Raw genomic sequence first — 23,682 nt, 5'->3', positions numbered from 1 at the left:
TTCTTGTTGTCAAGGTCACGTACACCTGCCTGGTACAGTCCTGCTCCATGTGATGACATTCAGGTGAATGATGGACCAAATACCATGACGGTGGTCTCATAAAATTACAATGGAGCTGAAAAAATCCTGTCACTTAGTGATGTGGTAGCCTTGGTAAGGTCATCGTGCAAGACATCACATGTTTGTAGTGCTGTTGATGTAAACCTGTGCTTCCAGTCATATAAAATCTAGCACATGGGATTATGCACAGTACATAATACATGATAATGATGATAATGGCTACTGGTTTATGTCTTTATATTTTACCTTTTGTCATTTTAGAATGTACCCCTTCTACTTATTAAAAAAATTAAATGTAAAACAGTCTCAGGTAGGTTCTTCAGGAGGTATTCCAGGACGAGGCATTGTTATTGGAGGAGAGGACAGCTTCATGTATGTCATTGCTTCTGAAGACCATCTAGTTGGAGAAGATATAGAGGTGGAAGACAGTGATGATATTGATCCTGACCCTGTGTAGGCCTATGAGATTAATGCAGGTGGTGTTTTTGTGTTAGTTTTTAACAAAAAAGGTTACAAAGTAAAAAAAAAACTCATAGAATAAAATATTTTTGTACAGCTGTACAATCTGTGTGTTAAGCTAAGTGTTACTACAAGAGTCAAAAAATTAAGAAAAATTAAGGTTATAAAGTCAGAAAGTAACAGCTAAGGTTAATTTATAATTGAAGAAAGAAAAAACATATGTAGTACAGCCCAAGTGTACAGTGTTTAATAAAGACTGCAGTAGTGCACAGCAATGTCCTAGGCTTCACATTCAGCCTCCAGTCTTTCACTCATTCGAGCAAATTCCCGTCCTGCAAGCTCCATTCATCCTAAGTCCCCTATTCAGGTATACCATATTTTATCTTTTATGCCCGATTTTTACTGTTCCTTTTCTGTGTTTAGATATGTTTTAGTGCACAGATACCATTGTGTTGCAGTTACCTGCAGTTTTCAGTACAGTAACATATGGTACAGGTTTGTAGCCTAGGAGCAATAGGGCATACTATACAGCCTAGGTGTGTAGTAGGCTGTTACGTCTAAGTCTGTGTAAATGCACTTTCGTCATTCATGCAAAGACACGATCATCTTATGACATATTTCTAAGAACGTATCTATGTTAATTGATGAATGACTGTACTTGATCACATTTTATCAGCAATTGATGTAGACCATAATCTGGACATAATGTAGTGCCACTATTCACTATTACTAATGCAGTAACATTCTTGAAAGCTGCAGTGGATGAATTAAAACCAGAAGTTGTAAATGCCTGCTAGAGGAACTTACGGAGTGAAGTCATGAATGATTTTAAAGGCTTCTCTGGCATCAGTGGAGAAGTTAGGAAAACCATTCATGTAGCTAGACAAGTTGGTGGAAAAGGGTTGCCGACATGCTTGCTGAAGTGGCAGAAGATACTGAAGGCCATCAGGAAGTGTTAAGAAATGAATTGGAAGAACTTGTTGAGTCGTCTTCAGAGAAAGATGAAGAAATGAAGCAGAACCAGCACTGTGGACATAATTGAGATGTGCTGAAGTGTTTCAAATTGCACAGGCATTAAAGAACTATGGAATATCTTAGGATGGAATGCAGTGTTAAAATTACTCATATTCTCACCGAAGAATTACATCCTCTGCAGCAACAGTTTGATTAAAAGAAAGAAAACAACTGATTGCAGTGTTCTTCCAGCAGGTCTTGGCAAATGAACAAAACAAAAATCTTCAGTTCTTAAGGACCCCCAAACAGCAGCATGTGCTCCCGACACCCAACAAAAAAGACATTGTCATGGCACAATGCTCTGAGATCACTTGAAGCAGGTGACCCTCCTCTTGATGTATCATCAGAAGGGCAGTAGTAGCCTAATGATATGTCAAAATGTCTACGTCATTTGCCTCACTTCATGTCATCCCATAGTCACTGTGTCATCTCACATTGCCACAGGAAGTACAGTACAGTAAGGTATTTTGAGAGAGAGATGGAGACCACAGTCACATGACTTTTATTACAGCCTGTTGTCGTAATTGTTCTATTTTATCGGTAGTTACGGTTGTTAATGACATGGTGCCCAGTTTATAAGTTAAACTGTATTTCCGGTGTGTGTGTATGTATGTATGCATGCATAGTAAAAAAACAGCATATATAGGGTTGTGTATTATCTGCAGTATTAGGCATTCACTGGGGGTCTTGACACTATTCCCTGCAGATAAGGGGGAAGGAACTACTACACACATTTGGAGAGATACATTTTCTTCTACAAATCTACAGAAAATCAGATATTCATTGTTAAAATAACCTTAAGGGTTTACAGGACATTAAGCTGGCTTAAGAACATACAGCCAGTTGCACGTTTTGGTGAGCCTATGGAGGGGGATCATCTCTACCTCTAAGCTGTCTGGCCCTGGTGAGGAGGGTGGATTTCCAAGGGCAACAAGGTCTTCTGAAGCTGCTCCTAAATGCAAAGCTCTGATGTGGGGCTCTCAGGGCACTTGCTGCTCCTGTGGCTCCAGCTGCTACCCCTGCTCCCTGAGAAGAGCCCCCAGTAGCCCAACTCTTGGTACATGGGATATAGGGCCGTCTTTATTACTTTGACTTGCTCCAGGTTTCGGGAGAATCCTGGGCAAGACTGTTAATGTACATATGTTTCTTTCTCTGGCTTTGGTGTCCAGGCATCAATTTCCCTCAGTTTAATTATTAACTTAAGTCTGTGGAAGTTTGTTTATATAACTGGTGTGCTATGGAGGCCTGTGTGATTGTCAGGAAGAAGCGGCCTGCTGTATTACTACTAGTATTTTTTTTTATTATTTTTTGAGACTGGGTCTTACTTTGTCAGCAGGCTGGAGTGCAGTCACACAATCATGGCCCACTGCAACCTCCACCTGATGGGTTTACGCAATTCTCCCACCTCAGCCTCCCAAGTAGCTGGCACTACAGGAATGCATCATCACACCTGGCTAATTTTTGCATTGTTTAATAGAGAGAGGATTTGACCATGGTGGCCAGGCTACTTTTGAACTCCTGACCTCAGGTCATTCTCCTGCCTTGGCCTCCCAAAATGTTGGAATTACAGGTGTGAGCCAGTGCAATCTGCCACCTCTTGTATTTTTGTCAGTACGTGAGTGTGTTTTAATCAAAGTGTTCTGGTATTCTGGTACTCATAGTAGTTTATTCCATATATGTTTGGCTTCTTGATATTTTCTGTCTCAAAAGATACATATGAATGAATTCTTCTCGGAGAATTATCTTTGCCACTTAATTTATTTGGTCCTCAGTGTTACCTTATCTATCGTAAATATAGGCAGTCTTTAATTTTGTTTATATCTTCTGCCATATGTTTGGTATTCGTCAATTTCTTTTATTTTCAGATTTTTTTTTTTTCTTTTCTGGCGAGTAATGTATGGCTGGTTTTGCTTTAAAATTAAATATTTCAGGCTAGGCCTGGTGGTTCATGCCTGTAATTCCAGATTTTGGCAGGCCAAGGCAACAGGATCACTTGAGGCCAGAAGTTCGAGTTCAGCCCGGGGTTTTAACATAAGGAGACCCTGTTTGTACCAAAAAAACCAAAAAAACAAAAAAAACCCAAATTGTTTTAAATTAAAAAAATAAATAAAGTCAAATATTTCTGTCATTGATAAGAAATTTAGCACACTCATGTATCCTCTTGCAGTTTACTGCTTTGTCATTTAACAATTTTGTTAACAATATCAGTATAACATCATTGATATGATGTATATTTTACTTTGTATTATAGTTTTTAGCAACTTTATCTGTTATGCTGCTGGTCAATTTTTTTTTATGAATTTGTTAGATTGTTGGTTTATAGTTCTGATTATCAAGTTACTACTGATTATTGAGCGTGTATTTATTAATATATATATCTTAATGTTCTCTCTTCAGTATCTTTTTTCTTTTTCAACATTCATTCAGAATCGGGAGGTATGTGCCCATTTGTTAGAAAGGTATATTGCATGATGCTGAGGTTGAGGGTATGACTGAACTCACCACTCAGGTAGGAGCATAGTACCCAATTGGTAGGTAGGTTTTCAACCCTTGCCCCCAGTCTTGTCTCCCCAGTCTCTAATCATCCCCAGTGTCTGTTGTTCCCATCTTTATGTTCATATGTACTCAATGATTAGTTCCCCATTGTGAGAACATGTGGTATTTGTTTTTCTATTTCTGTATTTGTTTGTTTAGGATAATGGTCTCCAGCTGAACCTATGTTGCTGCAAAGTGAATGACTGTTTTTTTCTGTGGCTGCGTAGTATTCTATGGTGCATATGTAGTACATTTTCTTTATCCAGTCAACTACTGATAGTTATTTATGTTGGTTCCATGTCTTGCTATTGTGAACATAGGCATTCATGTGTCATTACGACAGAGTATATTCCTTTGGGTACATACCTGGTAATGGGATTGCTGGGTCAAATGGTTTTGTTTTCAGCTCTTTGAGGAATAGCCACACTGTTGTCCACAATGGTTGAACTAATTTACCCTCCCTCCAATAATGTAAAAGTGTTCTTTTTTCTTTGCAAACACTAGCACCTGTTATTTTTGGACTTTCTAATACTATCCATTCTGACTGGTGAGATGTTATCTCATTGTGGTTTTGGTTTGCATTTCTCTGGTGATTAATGATGATAAACCTTTATGTCGGTTAGCTGCCAGCATGTCTTCTTTTGAGAAGTGTCTGTTCACGCCCTTTGCCCACTTTTTAATGGGGTTATTTGTTTTTTGTTGATTTCATTAAGTTCCTTCTGCATTCTGGATATTAGACTTTTGTCAGATGCATAGTTTGTGAATATTTTCTCCCATTTTGTAGGATGTCTGTTTACTTCCTTAATATTTTGTCTTGCTGTGCAGAAACTCTTTGGCTTAAATAGGTCCCACTTACCAATTTTTGTTTTCTTGAAATTGCTTTTGGCCGGGTGCGGTGGCTCAAGCCTGTAATCCCAGCACTTTGGGAGGCCGAGGTGGGCGGATCACAAGGTCAGGAGATCGAGACCATCCTGACTAACATGGTGAAACCCTGTCTCTACTAAAAAGTACAAAAAACTAGCCGGGCGAGGTGGCGGGCGCCTGTAGTCCCAGCTACTCGGGAGGCTGAGGCAGGAGAATGGCGTGAACCCGGGAGGCGGAGCTTGCAGTGAGCTGAGATCCGGCCACTGCACTCCAGCTTGGGCGACAGAGCGAGACTCCGTCTCAAAAAAAAAAAAAAAAAAAAAAAAAAAAAAAAAAAAAAAAAAAAAAAAAAAGAAATTGCTTTTGATGACTTAGCCATAAATTCCTTGCCGGGGCCAATGTCAAGAAAGGCATTTCCTAGGTTTCCTTCTAGGATTTTCCTAATTTGAGGTCTTACATTTAAATGTTTAACTCATATTGAGTTGATTTTTGTATATGGTGATATGAAGGGGTCCAGTTTCATTCTTCATATAGACAGAGTTATCCCAGCACCATTTATTGAATAAAGTGCCTTGTCCCCATTGCTTAGTTTTTGTCAACTTTGTTAAAAATCAGCTGATTGTAGTTGTGTGGCTTTATTTCTGAGTTTTCTACTTCTGTTTTATTTGACTATGTGTCTGTTTTTGTACCAGCGCCACCCTGTTTTGGTTACTACAGTCTTGTTGTGTAGTTTGAAGTTAGTCAATGTGATGGCTCCAGCTTTGTCTTTTTCGTTTAAAATTACTATGGCTCTTTGGGTTCTTTGTGTCTTGGTGTCCAGGGACCCAGCGAGGGGTGAGGGCAGCTCCAAACCAACCCCGATCCTCCCCACTCCCACCTCACACTTCCCAGAAAGCTTGTCCCTGTCACTCCACTGAGCTAGATCGGGAGCCCCGCCATGCCGAGGGTATCTCCCAGAGCCCCAACTGGTGTGGCCAGGCCCCAGGAGGAGGATGGGGCTCACCCTATGAAGGCTTCTGGCAGCCAGAACTAATACAGTCCCCCTGTCTGGGGCCAAGATGCCAGCTGAGGAGGGCAGGAGTGTCTGGAGCCATGGCTGGTGCCTCAGTGAAAGTGGCAGTTGAGGGTTCAGCCCTTTGTAACACACGTTAGAACAGACAGGTTGCCAAGTGTGTGATCAGCATGCAGGGCAACACCACCTCCATCATCAATCCTAAACAGACAAGGATATCCCCAAAAGCTTCACCTTTGACTACTCCTACTGGTCACACACTTCGGTGGAAGATGCCATTTGCATCTCAGCAGCAAGTGTATCGGGACATTGGACCTGCTGCTGCATGCCTTTGAAGGCTACGATGTGTGCATCTTTGCCTACAGGCAAACCGGGGCTGGGAAATCCTGTGCCATGATGGGGCAGCAGGAGCCAGGGTAGCAGAGGATGATGCCACAGCTCTCTGGACTTCTTCTCTTGCATTAGTGAGAACCAGAGTGCTCAACTATCCTACTCTGTGGAGGTGAGCTATTTGGAAATCTGTTGTGAGTGGGTACGAGACCTCTTGAACCCCAAGAGTCGAGGTTCTCTGTGGCCCCGGGAGCACCACATCCTGGGCTTCTGCATGCAGGCCCTGTCCAAATTGGCTGGGACCTCCCACGCAGACATTGCTGACCTCATAGACTGTGGAAATAAAGCATGGACTGTGGCTACCACTAACATGAATGAGACCAGCAGCTGTTCACATGCTCTCTTTACCGTTGTCTTCACACAGTGCTGCCTTAACCAGCTCACTGGGCTGGACTTGGAGAAGGTCAGGTCAGTAAGATCATTTTTGTGGACCTTGTTGGGAGTGAGCGGCTGACTCCTCAGGGACCCGGGGTGTGCACCTGAAGGAGGGCACCAACATCAATAAGTCTCTGCCTGCCTTAGGGAAGGTGATCTCGGTCCTTGCAGATATGCAGTCATAGAAGCAGAAGTCGGATTTTATCCCCTACAGTGACTCTGTGCTCACCTGGCTGCTCTGGGAAAATTTGGGTGGGATCTCATGCACAGCAATGATTGCAGCCCTGAGCCCTGCTGACATCAATTACAAGGAGACTCTCATCACCCTCAGGTATGCCGACCGCACCAAGCAAATCTGCAACCATCAACAAGGACCCTAATGCCCAACTGTTTAGAAAGCTGCAGGAGGAGGTGGCCCTGCTGCAGGATCTACTGATGGCTCAGGGAATGTCAGCTTCTGCTCCGGAAGACCTGAAGATGGAAGAAGGAAGTGTCAGAGGTGCCTTGCCAGCTGTATCGTCCGCCCCCTACTCTAGTTTCGCTCTCATCCTTAACTCCACATAATGGGGAGCTGGAGCCATGATTCTCCCCCAGCACAGAGCCCCAGACTGGGCCTGAGGAAGCCATGGAGAGGCTGCAGAAGACAGAGAAGATTATAGGTGAGCTGAACGAGATGTGGGAGAAGCTGTGCAAGGCAGAAGCCCTGAGGACGGAGAGAGAAGTGTTGCTGGCATCACGAGCCAGAGTGGTGACTCCTGAAGGGACTAGTTACCTAGAATACAAACACTCACAAAACAGTGAGGGAAAGAAATCAGCTAGAAAATGGGCAAAAATGTGAGCAGACATTTTCACCGAACTGGACATAAAGATGCACTCCACTAGTCCTGTGGAGTGGGGACTTGTGGTGTCTTCTGGGCTCACCCATGGCCACTCATGGACCAATCAGCACGCACTTCCTCCCCTCGGAGGTCTATAAAAGCCCTGGGGTCAGCCAGAGAAGGGCAGAAGACGTCCAGACAACGAAGAAGGCAGAAGTCATTTGACCATCACCTGCAGAGAGGAGTATTCTCTCTGCTGACAGGTGGAGCTGATGAGATGACCGGCTACAGAGAGGCCCTGTCATCTCTGCTGAGAGCTGCAGAGGCGACCTGAGCAGCTGCAGAGAGGACCTACCCTCTCTGCTGATCGGTGCAGAGTCGAACTGCCGGCAGAGAGAAACCATTCTCCAGGGCCGCCTCCCCACCACTGAGAGCTGTGGAGAAGGTCCTCTCCCACCTAGGAGCTATGGAGAGGACCCTTACCCTCTCCTGCCGGGGGGCTGCGGAGAGGACCTGCCAGCAGCGAGGAGCCACTCTCCAGGGCTGCCTCTCCTCTGAGAGGTGCAGACCTTACCGTCTCCTGCTGAAGAGCTGGATAGAGGACTTACCCTCTCTTGCTGAAGAACTGCAGGGAGGACCTGCAGGCAACGAGGACCTACTGTCTTCAGGGCCTCTCCTTTGCTGAGAACTGAACACTTAATGGATGACCTGACTACAGAGAGGAGCTATGGTCTCCTGAGTGCTGTTCTAACATTTAATCAAGCTCATCTTCATCTCGTTCACCTTTATTGTCTGAATATCTCATTTGTATCTCATTCTTCCTGGATACAGGCCAAGACAAGAACTTGGTGTGGGGCCACAGAGGTTTCTGGCCCAGCCAGAAAATGGACACCTAAAGTCCCATAAGAGTCTCAATTTGCATTTCCTTAGTGGTTAGTGATGTTGAGCATTTTTCTCATGTTAGTTGCCATCTTTATATCCACTTCAGTGGAAATGTCTGCTCGCATTTTTGCCCATTTTCTAGCTGATTTGTCTGTCACACTGTTTTGTGAGTGTTTGCATTCTAGGTAACTAGTCCTTTCAGGAGTCACCACTCTGGCTCGTCTGAACTGAAATGTCTCTTATCCTTGTGTGAGTTGTGGTAATGGTTTAACTGAGCTCTTTGCCCAGTCTCATGGAGTTTCACCCTTTTCACATGAGGCTTAGTATTAAGGAAGAGACTAGAGGAGAACCCTCTGCAGATTTCTGGAGTTCTTTTTGTGATTTTTTTTTTTTTTTTTTTTGAGGCAGTCTTGCTCTGTCACCCAGGCTGGAAGTGCAGTGCCACCTGAGGTTAAGTGACCTTCCCACCTCAACTTTCCAGATTGTTGGTACTACAGGTGTGCACCACCACACCCAGCTGATTTTTTTTTTTAAGAGATGGGGTCTTACTATGTAGCCCAGGCTTGTCTCAAACTCCTGGATTGAAGTGATCTGCCCTCACTTAGCCTCCCAAAATGCTGGGTTTACAGGTGTGAGCCACTGTGCCTGGCCTGTGATCAAGTCTCTTGGTACTTTTTTTTTTTTTTTTTCAAAATTCCAGTTCTCTCTCTCGCCAAACTGTGATCTCTGTTTCCTCAGCTCAGTGAGATGCTGTGCTCTGCTGAAAGTTCACTTTCTTGGCTGCAGTCTGGAAGGTGCCTCAGGCAGAAAGTCAGGGTAATGATGGGACTGGCAACATTTGTTTCCTTTCTTTCAGGGATCATCGTCCTGCCTTATCCGTTGCTTGAAAACTGTTGTTTCATATATTTTGTCTAATTTTCTAGTTGTTGATGGAAAAGTAAATTTAGTCCCAGTAACTCTTTTTTTCTTTTTTTATTATACCTTAAGTTCTAGGGTACATGTGCACAACATGCAGGTTTGTTACATATGTATACATGTGCCATGTTGGTGTGCTGCACCCGTTAACTCGTCATTTACATTAGGTATGTCTCCTAATGCTATCCCTCCCCCCTACCCCCTCTCCAAAATGGGACCTGATGTGTGATGCTCCCCTTCCTGCGTTCAAGTGATCTCATTTTTCAGTTCTCACCTATGAGTGAGAACATGCGGTATTCGGTTTTCTGTTCTTGCGATAGTTTGCTGAGAATGATGGTTTCCAGCTGCATCCATGTCCCTACAAAGGACACAAACTCATCCTTTTTTATGGCTGCGTAGTATTCCATGGCGTATATGTGCCACATTTTCTTAATCCAGTCTGTCACTGATGGACATTTGGGTTGATTCCAAGTCTTTGCTATTGTGAATAGTGCCGCAATAAACATATGTGTGCTTGTGTCTTTATAGCAGCATGACTTACAATCCTTTGGGTATATCCCCAGTAATGGGATGGCTGGGTCAAATGGTATATCTAGTTCTAGATCCTTGAGGAATCGCCACACTGTTTTCCACAATGGTTGAGCTAGTTTACAGTCCCACCAACAGTGTAAAAGTGTTCCTATTTCTCCATATCCTCTCCAGCACCAGTTGTTTCCTGATTTGTTAATGATTGCCATTCTAACTGGTGTAAGATGGTATCTCATTGTGGTTTTGATGTGCATTTCTCTGATGGCGAGTGACGATGAGCATTTTTTCATGTGCCTGTTGGCTGTATGAATGTCTTCTTTTGAGAAGTTTCTGTTCATATCCTTTGCCCACTTTTTGATGAGGTTGTTTTTTTCTTGTAAATTTGATTGAGTTCTTTATAGGTTCTGGATATTAGCCCTTTGTCAGATGAGTAGATTGCAAAAATGTTATCCCATTCTGTAGGTTGCCTGTTCACTCTGATGGTAGTTTCTTTTGCTGTGCAGAAGTTCTTTAGTTTAATTAGAACCCATTTGTCAATTTTGGCTTTTGTTACCGTTGCTTTTGGTGTTTTAGACATGAAGTCCTTGCCCATGCCTATGTCCTGAATGGTACTACCTAGGTTTTCTTCTAGGGTTTTTATGGTATTAGGTCTAACATTTAAGTCTCTAATCCATCTCGAATTAATTTTCGTATAAGGGGTAAGGAAAGAATCCAGTTTCAGCTTTCTACTTATGGCTAGCCAATTTTCCCAGCACCATTTATTAAATAGGGAATCCTTTCCCCATTTCTTGTTTCTCTCAGGTTTGTCAAAGATCAGATGGCTGTAGATGTGTGGTATTATTTCTGAGGACTCTGTTCTGTTCCATTGGTCTGTATCTCTGTTGTGGTACCAGTACCATGCTGTTTTGGTTACTGTAGCCTTGTAGTATAGTTTGAAGTCAGGTAGCATGATGCCTCCAGCTTTGTTCTTTGGGCTTAGGATTGTCTGGGCAATGTGGGGTCTTTTTTGGTGCCGTATGAACTTTAAAGCAGTTTTCTCCAATTCTGTGAAGAAAGTTATTGGTAGCTTGATGGGGATGGCATTTAATCTATAAATTATCATGGACAGTATGGCCATTTTCACAATATTGATTCTTCCTGTCCATGAGCATGGTACATTCTTCCATTCGTTTGTGTCCTCTTTTATTTCACAGAGTAGTACTTTGTAGTTCTCCTTGAAGAGGTCCTTTACATCCCTTGTAAGTTGGATTCCTAGGTATTTTATTCTGCTTGAAGCTATTGTGAATGAGAGTTCATTCATGATTTGGCTCTCTGTTTGTCTGTTACTGGTGTATAAGAATGCTTTTGATTTTTGCACATTGATTTTGTATCCTGAGACTTTGCTGAAGTTGCTTATCAGCTTAAGGAGATTTTGGGCTGAGACAATGGGGTTATCTAAATATATCATCATGTCATCTGCGAACAGGGACAATTTGACTTCTTCTTTTCCTAACTGAATACCCTTTATTTCTTTTTCTTGCCTGATTGCCCTGGCCAGAACTTCCAACACTATGTTGAATAGCGGTGGTGAGAGAGGGCATCCCTGTCTCGTGCCCGTTTTCAAAGGGAATGCTTCCAGTTTTTGCCTATTCAGTATGATACTGGCTATGGGTTTGTCATAAATAGCTCTTATTATTTTGAGATACGTTCCATCAATACCGAATTTATTGAGAGTTTTTAGCATGAAGGGCTGTTGAATTTTGTCAAAGGCCTTTTCTGCATCTATTGAGATAAACATGTGGTTTTTGTCTTTGGTTCTGTTTATATGCTGGATTACGTTTATTGGTAATTTGTGTGTGTTGAACCAGCCTTGCATCCCAGAGATGAAGCCTTCTTGATCATGGTGGATAAGCTTTTTGATGTGTTGCTGGATTCGGTTTGCCAGTATTTTATTGAGGATTTTTGCATCGATGTTCATCAGGGATATTGGTCTAAAATTCTCTTTTTTTGTTATATTTCTGTCAGGCTTTGGTATCAGGATGATGGTGGCCTCATAAAATGAGTTAGGGAGGATTCTCTCTCTTTCTATTGATTGGAATAGTTTCAGAAGGAATGGTACCAACTCCTCCTTGTACCTCTGGTAGAATTCATCTGTGAATCCGTCTGGTCCTGGACTTTTTTTGGTTGGTAGGGTATTAATTATTACCTCAATTTCAGAGCATGCTATTGGTCTATTCAGGGATTCAAATTCTTCCTGGTTTAGTCTTGGGAGAGTGCAAGTGTCCAGGAAATTATCCATTTCTTCTAGGTTTTCTAGTTTATTTGCATAGAGGTGTTTATAGTATTCTCTGATGGTAGTTTGTATTTCTGTGGGGTCGGTGGTCATATCCCCTTTATCATTTTTTATTGTGTCTATTTCATTCTTCTCTCTTTTCTTCTTTATTAGTCTTGCTAGCGGTCTGTCAATTTTGTTGATCTTTTCAAAAAACCAACTCCTGGATTCATGGATTTTTTGGAGAGTTTTTTGTGTCTCTATCTCCTTCAGTTCTGCTCTGATCTTAGTTATTTCTTGCCTTCTGCTAGCTTTTGAATGTGTTTGCTCTTGCTTCTCTAGTTCTTTTAATTGTGATGCTAGGGTGTCAATTTTAGATCTTTCCAGCTTTCTCTTGTGGGCATTTAGTGCTATAAAGTTCCTCTACGCACTGCTTTAAATGTGTCCCAGAGATTCTGGTATGTTGTATCTTTGTTGTCATTAGTTTCAAAGAACATCTTTATTTCTGCCTTCATTTCGTTATGCACCCGGTAGTCATTCAGGAGCAGGTTGTTCAGTTTCCAGTTTCAGCAGGTTGAGCGGTTTTGACTGAGTTTCTTAGTCCTGACTTCTAGTTTAATTGCACTGTGGTCTGAGAGACAGTTTGTTATATTTTCTGTTCTTTTACATTTGCTGAGGAGTGCTTTACTTACAACTATGTGGTCAATTTTGGAATAAGTGTGATGTGGTGCTGAGAAGAATGTATATTCTGTTGATTTGGGGTGGAGAGTTCTGTAGATGTGTATTAGGTCCGCTTGGTGCAGAGTTGAGTTCAGTTCCTGGATATCCTTGTTAACTTTCTGTCTCGATCTGTCTAATGTTGACAGTGGGGTGTTGAAGTCTCCCATTATTATTGTATGGGAGTCTCTCTTTGTGAGTCTCTAAGGACTTGCTTTATGAATCTGGGTGCTAAGTTTAAAACTCTTAAGTGTGGAATAAACAAAGTCGGGCAAGTGCGGACAGGAGGCTGTGGACTGGAAGGGAACTGGAGCGGGCATCCTGGGGGTTGTGAAAGGGCCTGGTGGAGCCTCCAGCAGCCCAGCGTGCTCTGTAGTGAGCGGAAGTGGGCAACTGAGAACAGGGCAGAGGCTCCAGGCCCGTCGGGGACAGGCCTGGAGTCACCATAGTGAACAAGCAGGAGGGGGTCCAGAGCCAGGACACGGGGAATAGCAGGGGAAGAGCACATGGTCAGGCGGGGTAGGGCCCTATCTGGAGCGCCGAGGTTCCCAGGATGGTGGCAGCCTTGCCACAGCCCGCAGCAGCGGGGGGGGGGGGGGGGGGTGGGGCCTAGGCCTGGGTGGCCGCCAGGAGTCGCAGCCCCGCTCTCCAGGCAGCGCGGCCCCTGGCAACTGCAGAGCCGCTCTCCCTCTGGACGGAGCTGCCCTGTAGTCGATCCGCGTGGCAGGAAGTGCCCGCCGGGGGGCGCACTGGAGACCCGCGAATGGTGGCCAAGAGCATGGAGGCCTCGGAGCCCGGGCTCCCCGGCCGGTCCTCCGGCCTCTGTTCTTTACATCCTGCCACATTCTGAGGCCGGGTCCCTGCTCTGGCTGCTTTTGCCGGCGGAAGCCGTCTCCTGCCAACTCTGAGCTCCTTTCCCGGAGGCTTCCCCTTGGCCTTGGCCTACGGCTTGGTTGTCTCTCCTGATGGAGGGGCCTGGGCCTCTCGGGGGCTGAAAGGGGAGACCTGTCCCGGCCTGGACACCTCCGTTCTCCCCTCACATCCTCCCGCCCAGCTCCTCACACACCCACACGTCACGTGGCTGGGGGAGGCGGAGACTCCAGGACCCCCACACAGTAGCCACAGTGGGAGCCACTCCCTGTCCCTGGAATGGGGATGGGGTTCCGCCTCGCCAGGGGCTCTGCCTCTCTTTCTCAAAGAGGGGGGCTGCTGACCCACCAGGGTCCCCCTCTCCACCTTCTCCCTCTTCCAGGGCAAGACAGGAGCATGGGGTTCCTGCTGCGGGCTGAACGCTCCTTCCCCTCCCCATGAGTTCCTTGCATCCAGTGATTCTGCCTCCTGCCCACGCAGGCCTGCCACGAACAAAGGGCGCCCCAGGAAGCACAGTTTGGGTCAAGTTTGCCTTTCTTAATTGTAGGACAACCGCAGGAAGGGGAGGAGAACGGGGAGTTCTCCTCCGCAGCCCCTTTTCCCCAGGCCAATCCCCAGTCTCCAGGAACCCATCCAGCCTAGGAGGAAGCCTTGTTCCGAGGGGAGGGCAAAGACGCCTTGGGCCTATGGATCTGCAGCGCCCCCAGCTCCCCCAGTTCCTGGGATCTGCGTTAGGTGGTCGCCCCTCCATGCTCCTGCTGGGAATATTCCTTGGGCCTTCCATGGCCTCCTCTCCCCAGCCCAATGCCAACTGGAGGTGCAGATGCACAAAGCCGGCAGGGACTACTATGTCTCCAAGATCTGCGTGCAGAGGCAGGAGCATGAGTGTCTGACACGCGAGTGACAGTGTGCGTGGCAGGCGGCGTGTCCACAGGTGTCTCTGGGCCTGTGTGTAGTGGGCGTATGTGGGCCTGTGCAGAGCCCTCTTCCCCTGATAATTTCCTCAAAACCCACAGTGAGAGGAGAGGGCCCTGGAGGAAGAGAAGTTCCTTCCCTTGTCTTTGAAATGAATTCCTCCTTCCCCAAGCTCTGAGTGGGGAAAGCCCAGCCATCTGCCTTTGCAGTGTGCAGAGCAGAAGGTAAGGGGCTGGTGTAGCCTAGGTGGGGGCCGCCATTGGGTCTGCAGGTCACTGGGGGTAAGGGATGGGGGAAGGCTCCATCATTCCAGGCATATTTTCTTCCCCCATCTGTGTCTGGGGCTGCAGAATAGGGTGCCAGAAGGACCCTGTTTCATCCACGTTGTGTGTGTCTCACTGAGGGGGCTCTCTCTGCAGGTCTCCCCCTCACATAAAGCCCCTTTGAAACAAGAAAGAGGGCCTCCGGGCTACAAAATGAAAAGCACAGCCTCCAGGATGCGGAGGGGATTGATGGTGCTGTGCTCAAGTTCCTTCTCTCTGCTGGTTGCTGGCTGTGACAACCCTGGCCTGACTTTATGCGTCTCTGATTTTTCTTGCCACCCCTCTGTCCCCTTCCCATCTTCACCCTGAGTCCAAACAGGTCCCACTGTTGACCTCCTGTCCCTTTGCACACTTGTAATCCACAGGCGAGCGACAGGACCTGTTGAGTCATTAGTCATCATGAGTGTTTTGTCAACTGTTGGTTAATGCGTTTGGGATATTTGCCCACAATCAGGGGTTGAGGAAATGAGTAATTAACTGTGGGCGAGGAGCTCTTGCCTGATGAATCCTTTTCCTTTTTGGCCCCAGCTTGGGTGAAAGTGGGTAGAATATCTTGTATTGGGCAGTTTGGGGGCTGGGGAGGCAGAGAATCTCCCGGGGAATTGATCTTGGGAGTCTTGGGGGTGATGCTGGTGCATTCTGTTTCCTCTTGCTCTCAAAGTACAATGCGGATTTGGGGACCAAAGGTCAGGGACACATCCCATTAGAAGACCTTCATTTGGGAGAGTGGTCAGTGGTGAGAGGAGGGCCCAGAGCAGCAGGAAACAGCCTGTTGTGGCTCAGCTTAGTTTTCCTTCCCAGACAAGGGGAGCCAGCCATAGAATCTTGCAGGCAGGCTCTCCCTCTACTCTTTCTGTCCTCAAAATAGGGGCTGTTTTCTTACACATCCCCAGAGAGAGGAGGGACCTTTGCACTGGTGCTGAGGGGCCCAGACTCTACCAGAGCCATCCATCCCTAGAAGATCAGAGAGCCCTAAGGGCTGGCCTGATACCCTGGTCTTCCCTACGGTTCGCAGAGGTCTTTCAGTCAATCTACTCCCAGGAAGGAAGATGCCTGGAAGCTACAATGTGAATATAACTTTGTGGACCAATAATAAAACGCAGGAAGCCCAAGGGTGAGAAAAGTGAACTCTTCTAACACTGCTTCCTGTTTCCTCCCCTTCATGTCCATCCAGGGAAAACTACTTTATTGCTGAATTTCTGCCTTTCCCCCCTCATGTAACACTTTTGGGCATTTTCTTGTAGCTGGAATAAACAAAATCCCACCCCACAAACCAGTATTTAAAAAGAAACAGAAATGACCGTGTGAGATGTGCCTCTGTGCACATCATCGGGGTGTGTCTGTGTGTGTGTGTGTGTAGCCACTCATTCATCTCTTTATATGGGGTATTGCCCTTTTTCAGTCTGTTTTGGTGTTCCCCTCTAGGGCTTTGCTCGGAATCAAACCTTTCTGTTCTGTTACATGATTCTGAACACTTGATTTGAACCACAGGGAATCTTTCTGCTGGTGACTCAAATGAAAGTATAATTTAAAAAATAAAAAAGTTTAATACAACAGGTATATAAGGAATAAAACAGAAATTGTTTACTTAAAAGATTAATATATAAACAATATTTTAAAGCATTGTCTTGAAAAATAGTTTGATAATCTTTCCATTTGAATAATGCATGAGCTGCCAAGTACAGCATATCTTTCACTGCTAATAGAAAATTATCTAAACTTTCTGTGAAAAGAAGGAGACCCCACATCAAAGAAAAGATAGATGTGTTACTAATTCAAGGCGACATGGAGATTTTTTTCTGTTTGTTTTTTTGAGACGGAGTTTTGCTCTTATTGCCCAGGCTGGAGTACAATGGCGTGATCTCGGCTCACCACAACCTCCACCTCCTGGATTCAGGAGATTCCCCTACCTCAGCTCCCAAGTAGCTGGGATTAGAGGCATGCACCACCACGCTCAGATAATTTTTTGTATTTTTAGTAGAGATGGGGTTTCCCCACGTTGGTCAGTTAGGCCAGTTTCGAACTCCCAACATCAGATAATCTGCCTGCTCAGCCTCCCAAAGTGCTGGGATTACAGGCATAAGCCACTGCACTTGGCCAGATTTTGGTATTCTTGTCAACACTTGGTGGTGTCAGTGTTCTGGATTTTGGCCATTATACTAGATGCATGCTGGTATCTTGTTCCAGTTTACAGTTCTATGAAAATGATGTGGCAAATTATTTTATATGCTTATTTGCCATTTCTATATCTTCTTTGGTGATGTGTATGTTAACATCATTGGCCCATTTTTAAATTTTTATTTTGAGTAAGGTTATGTGTTTATTGTTTAGTTTCATTATATATTTTGGATAAAAGTCATGCATTAGATATGTTTTCTACAAATATTTTCTCCCAGTTTGTTTTCTCTTTTTTTGCGAATGTCTTTCACAAGTCAGAAACGTTTAGTAAAGTCTAGCTTATCAATTATTTTATGGATTGAACCTTTGATTTTGTATCTAAACAGTCATTGCTAAACCTAGGGTCATCTCAATTTTCTACTATGTTATCTTCTGGAAAATTTTATAGTTTTGCATCCTACATTTAGGTCTATAATCCATTTTGTGTTACTTTTTGAGGATGTAAGAACTGTGATTTATGTTTTTGTATGTGAATATCTAGTTGTTCTAGTACCATATGTTGAAAAGATTATCTTTTCTCCATTGTATTTCTTTTAATCCATTGTCAAGGTTCATTGATTATATTTATGTAGGTCTACTTCTGGGCCCTCTATTCTATTCCATTGATCAATTTGTCTTTTTTTTTTTTTTTTTTTTACCAAGACCACACTGTATTGATTAATGTAACCTGATGGTAAATTTTTTTTTTCTCAGCTTTTTAAATGTTTGAACATAGCTACCATTTCTCAGCCTTTACTTCTGGTTATTATAATCTTTTTTTAATTTTATTTATTTATTTTTTATTATACTTTAAGTTCTAGGGTACATGTGCACAACGTGCAGGTTAGTTACATATGTATACATGTGCCATGTTGGTGTGCTGCACCCATTAACTTGTCATTTACATTAAGTGTATCTTCTAATGCTATCCCTCCCCCTCTCCCTACCCCATGACAGGCCCCAGTGTGTGATGTTTCCCTTCCTTTGTCCAAGTGTTCTCATCATTCAGTTCCCACCTATGAGTGAGAACATGCAGTGTTTGGTTTTCTGTCCTTGTGATAGTTTGCTGAGAATGATGGTTTCCAGCTTCATCCATGTCCCTACAAAGGACATGATGGTAAATCTTGAAGTTGAGTAGTGTTGCAGTTGTCCAATTCTGTTCTTCTTTCAATATCGTGTATTTTCAAAATGGCCTGTGTTCAAACTTACTAACTGTTTTTTCCTGCTTGATCAATTCTGCTATTAAAGGACTCTAATGCACTCTTCAGTATGTCAATAGCAATTCTCAATTCCAAAATTTCTCAATTTCTAGAATTGACAATTGCTATTGACATACTGAAGAATTATTTTTACATTTCTTTTTACAATGTTTTAGTTATTACTTTGGCTAAATGAATAACTATTATTTTACAGTTACATGTGATCCTATTTTGATTGTATTTTAAGCCATTGATTTGTTTCACAGGCTTACCAAAATCAAATGTCAAAATCAGTGTTATGTCTTTTTGACCTCAAACTAACTATGGGTTGCTACAGAGGGCCCTGAAGCATCCAAAAGAATGATAAACAGACTGATTCAATATGTTAAATTATATAAAAAGCACTATCAAAATGTTCACCTTTTTTGAGTTATATTTTTATGTGTATATTATTTATGTATGTTCCAAAATTGCACCAGAGTCATAAAATTCTAGATATGTCTTGGCATGTCATAATTACGGTTGTTATGTTAAATTATTGCAGAACACAGAAATAACCAATTTTTTATCGATTGAGTCTTTGACCATTTAAAGTCATTTGTATAGTTAATTTCTTAATTCTGATGCATTTTCTAAAAATTTCTTAGAAGCAAATATAGTACTAGAGTCTTAGGTACTAAAGTACTGTGTCTTAAAAAGGATTCATGGAGAGGATAAAAGTACCCTGAGAAGCTGTCTTGATTACAGGGTATATTTTTTAGTAACTTTAAGATTATGTTATTTAGATTGGATAAAAATTTGTGGAACTTTAATGAAGAGACTGACTCATATATAAAAAAAGCCTGCCCAAGCAAGACATAATTTAATACCAAAAATCTCTGCGAGATTGTCATGCTAAATCTGCTGGTAGTAAAATTGTTTGTATATGCAATCTGAATAAACTCCAGGATCCATGTCAAATCACATATGATAATTCATCTAATAAACAATGATACTCACCTGAATTGGAGAAAAGAAATTGGTGTTTAAGAGCATATAAATTCAGAGTAACGTGTGGACTCATGGAAAACCTGAACAGCCACATTTTTTGTCATGAGTCCTTAAAGATTTCATTATTAAAAGCTCCACAGTTCGTGACACATCATGGAAAAAATCAAATCATCCAGATAGAATAGATGGATAGATGAACAGATAGATAGATAGATAGATGATAGATAGATAGATAGATAATAGACAGATATGTGGTAACTTTTCTAACTTGTTAAATAATGACCAACGTTTGTTTCATTAAATCGTGAATCTCAGAAGACAATCAAAACTTACAGTATATTAATGGTACCCAATGGACTATGTAGCTATTTATAGAGGGTTTCCATTTAATTGCAATTTTCTTGTCTTTTTTTTTTTTTTTGAAATGGAGTTTCACTCTAGTTGCCCAGTCTGTAGTGCAGTGGCATGATCTCAGCTCACTGCAACCTCTGCCTCCTGGGTTCCAGCAATTCTCCTGCCTCAGCCTCCCAAGTAGCTCAGATTACAGGCATGTGCCACCATGCCTGAATAATTGAGACTGAGTCTCACTGCCCCCCCAGGCTGGAGTGCGGTGGCGCGATCTCGGCTCACTGCAAGCTCCACCTCCCAGGTTCACGCCATTCTCCTGACTCTAGTCTCCCGAGTAGCTGGGACTACAGGCGCTTGCCACCACTCCCGGCTAATTTTTTGTAGTTTTAGTAGCGATGGAGTTTCACTGTGTTAGCCAGGCTGTTCTCGAACTGCTGACCTCATGTGATCTGCCCACCTCGGCCTCCCAAAGTGCTGGGTTTACAGATGAGAGCCACTGCACCCAGCCCGTTGTCATTTTCATTTAATACTCTTTGGCTATACAGATGCTCTCCCATGCAAGAGAGCTGATACCGTAACAATAGCTAAAACATTATTTAAAAATGTATTTTCGGTCGGGCGTGGTGGCTCACGCCTATAATCCCAGCATTGTGGAAGGCTGAGGTGGGTGGATCACCTGAAGTCGGGAGTTCGAGACCATCCTGGCCAACATGGTAAAACTCCATCTCTACTAAAAATACAGAAATTAGCTGGGTATGGTGGCGGGTGCCTGTAATCCCAGCTATTCAGGAGGTTGAGGCAGGAGAATCACTTGAACCTGGGAGGCAGAGGTTGCAGTGTGCCAAGATCACGACACTGCACTCCAGCCTGAGCGACAGAGTGGGACTCCGTCTCAAAAATAAGAAAAAAAAAGGGAGGGAGGGTGACCTTTCTCATGTGACCTTTCTGGAGAGATCTCCAGTGATGAAGGTACTTGTCTTACTTGATAAGTTACAAAACAATTAAATATTACAGATAAAATAACATTAGACTAAGCTAATTGAATTGACTGGATTGTCTTGATCAAAGGTATTACATATTGATGAGAATCAGATCCACTTGCAGTGGAAAACATAAGTTACCCCTTATGAAATAGTCACCAGAAGAGCTGTGCTCCTAATAATAGAATCTCCTGCATCTTCTTCTAAACTCTGATATGACCACATGCCTCCAAGCCTTAATGCATTATGTATTTTCACCAAGTAAAAAACAGTTTGTTGTGGTACACCAGTTGAGGACAATCAAACCATTCATGATCTGAAACCCAGAGATTGTGTCTTCTGGAGACAACATCGGGGAAATACTGCCCTTGTCACTCACACTGTAGGGGAGTTTCAGGACCAGAAACCTTGGGTTTATAATCTAACAACTCAGAAGGCCCCATCAAGACTTTTGGAACTGTGCACTCATTAGAGACCTTAATTAAGGTAAAGCTAACGAGGAAACTTTCTCCCCAGATGCAGATAACATCCTGAACATAAACAGCCTTTCCAAGATTACAAATCAAGACTTCTCTACTATTATGACACTCTTACCTCAATTTTTTTCTTCCTCGTGCCTCTATAAACAAAGTACAAAATGGATCTTGTGTAAAAGGGATATACTTAATATTTGTTTAGGATTTTACAACCAAGCTTAAAAGGTATGACTTTACGCCTTGATATGTAAATGATGAAGAGAGAAAATGGGTGAGAAATGGAAAAAATATATATTTGTTGCCTCAGACTCAGAAACAGAACATCGGTCTACTTTTCTTAACTTATATCATAGGTAAGAGAGAGCAGTGCCAAGAGGCCTTCACTCTTCTGGCTGTGCATTGTTTGTTTGATCTCTTTTTATGGTTTGAAGTAAATGAAGCAATGATGAAAAGTTTCTCTCTCATAAAACTCCCTGAAACAGATTCTACTGTAAAGGCTACAGTTGCACAACAGGCTTCTCGCAATTATCTAGCTAAAGTTGCACTAGACAACATACTCTCTCTAGATTACTTACTGGATGAACAGAAAAGAATCTGTGCAGTTGCTGATGCTTCTTGTTGCACACGGATGAATACAGTGACTATTGTACAGACCCATTTGTAGCTTTCCCACCTCTGCACCACCTCAACTAAAGATGCAAATGCATGCATGCAGGCTGGGAGCCCCACACCCATGATTGTCCCACTCTCACCATCGCAGGCATAACTGCCAACATGGACACCAGCATCCCCATCCCAGCATGCACCCCATAAGCATGAGCAGGAGCATGAGCAGGAGCACTGTTGCCTCATTTGTGCTGGTGTCTTTCCCCAGCCAGTGAATATCCATACTGTTGCACTGCCATGACTGCTGCCTGCATGGATGAGAATGAATCCTGCTGCCATCATCCTGATGAAGTGCTTTGGCTAGCACCACCCATCAGAGTGTTGTGGCCAGAGGACTGAGAACAACTCTAGTCCCTCCAGCACAGCCGCTTTTTATCCTCGAGAGGCCGGAGAACAAAGCCAAGGTTCTACTATCAGCCCCCGAGTGTTAGACTATGCAGGCCAGGAGTGCTGAGTTCAGCCTTGGCCCCTTAAAATCTTCCAGAAATGAACCCAGTCAGCTGCACCCACATTATGGTACAATTAAACTCAATAGGGAATCACACAAGATCAATAACAACAGCAAAAAAACCCTGCAGTGGACAACAACTTGAACTCTTTTCCTGTTCAGAAGAGAAAAGTGCAGCTTACTGCAAGCATTCATAATTCTACATAGACATACTCTTTGAGGCTGAAGAAAATCTGACTAATTTTCAAAGTGAAAGTAAAATAGAAAAACTGTTCTTGAAGTTATTTATAAACAGAACTAACCTCAGAATCATTTGAATAATCAGAATCATCTATTTCAGAAAAATCAGATTTATCACATGAATCTTCAGCCAACAATTGTTTGAGAATGATGTTAACATCACTCATAGAAATGCTGTTTTCTAGGATTGGTCATTTTCAGCAATCAAGAAATACTATATATTTTAATGAAAATACCACCACTAAAAACAAAATGCTAAAAATATAATAATGTCTTTTGTTTCCAAAGTCAATATACAAGAGTGATGCAAGAATAATAATAAAAGTGAGATATTCTGTGACAAAGTTATCTTGGGCTAAATGCTGCAGCCACAAGCACTGCTGGTGAGTATTCTCAGGGCAAACAGGAAAAGGGTTAAAGATTGAAGGAACACTAGCCCACACAGATGAGAAGAAAACACTGAAAGAACTGCAGCAACTTAGAAAGTCAGAATGTCTTTGTCCCTCCAAAGGATCATACTAGTTTTTCAGCAATGGTTTTTAATTAGGTTGAAATGGCTAAAATGACAGAAATTGAATTAGAATACAAATAAAAATGAAGATAATTGGCATCCAGGAGGAAGTTAAAACCCAATACAAGGAATCTAAGAAACAAAACAATAGAGGAGACAAAAGACAAAAATGGACATTTTAGTAAAGAATAAAACTGATCTGATAGAGCTGACAAACTCACTTCAAAAATTTTATAATACAATCACAAGTATTAACAGTGAAATGGAGCAATCTGAGGAAAGAATCCCAGATCTGAAAGACTTATTCTCTGAAATAACTCAGCCAGACAAAAATAAAGATAAAGAAGTATGAACAAAACTTTTGAGAAATATGAGATTATGTAAAGAGAAAAAAATCTATGGTTCATTGGCATCCATGAAGGAAAGGAAGATAAAGTAAGCAACTTGGAAAACGCATTTGAGGATATCATCCACAACGATTTCACTGATCTTAACAGAGAGGCCAACACTCAAATTCAGGAAATGCAGAAAACCCCTGAGAAATGCTTTCATATTCTCCAAGGTTTAAATGAAAGTTTACATTCAAATGTAATTTTATAACCCAGAAGAGATTAGGGGCCTCTATTTAGCATTTTTTAAGAAAATAAATTCCAACCAAGAATTTCTTGTCCAGCCAAACTGAGCTTCATAGATAGACAAAGGAGAAAGAAGACCCTTTTCAGACAAGCAAATGCTACGG

The 23,682-nt window shown here is 42.9% G+C and overlaps 1 pseudogene; it reads left to right on the top strand.

The window, feature by feature from the left end:
- The first annotated feature begins 5,955 nt into the window (after window positions 1–5,955).
- LOC117088585 lies at window positions 5,956–13,269 on the top strand (annotated as a pseudogene).
- Window positions 13,270–23,682: the final 10,413 nt, after the last annotated feature.

This window comes from Trachypithecus francoisi, unplaced genomic scaffold (genome assembly GCF_009764315.1).
Source record: "Trachypithecus francoisi isolate TF-2019V2 unplaced genomic scaffold, Tfra_2.0 Lachesis_group10, whole genome shotgun sequence".
NCBI lineage: Eukaryota > Metazoa > Chordata > Mammalia > Primates > Cercopithecidae > Trachypithecus > Trachypithecus francoisi.
The sequence above is the reverse complement of the archived record's forward strand: the minus strand, read 5'-3'. Positions and strand labels throughout refer to the sequence as shown.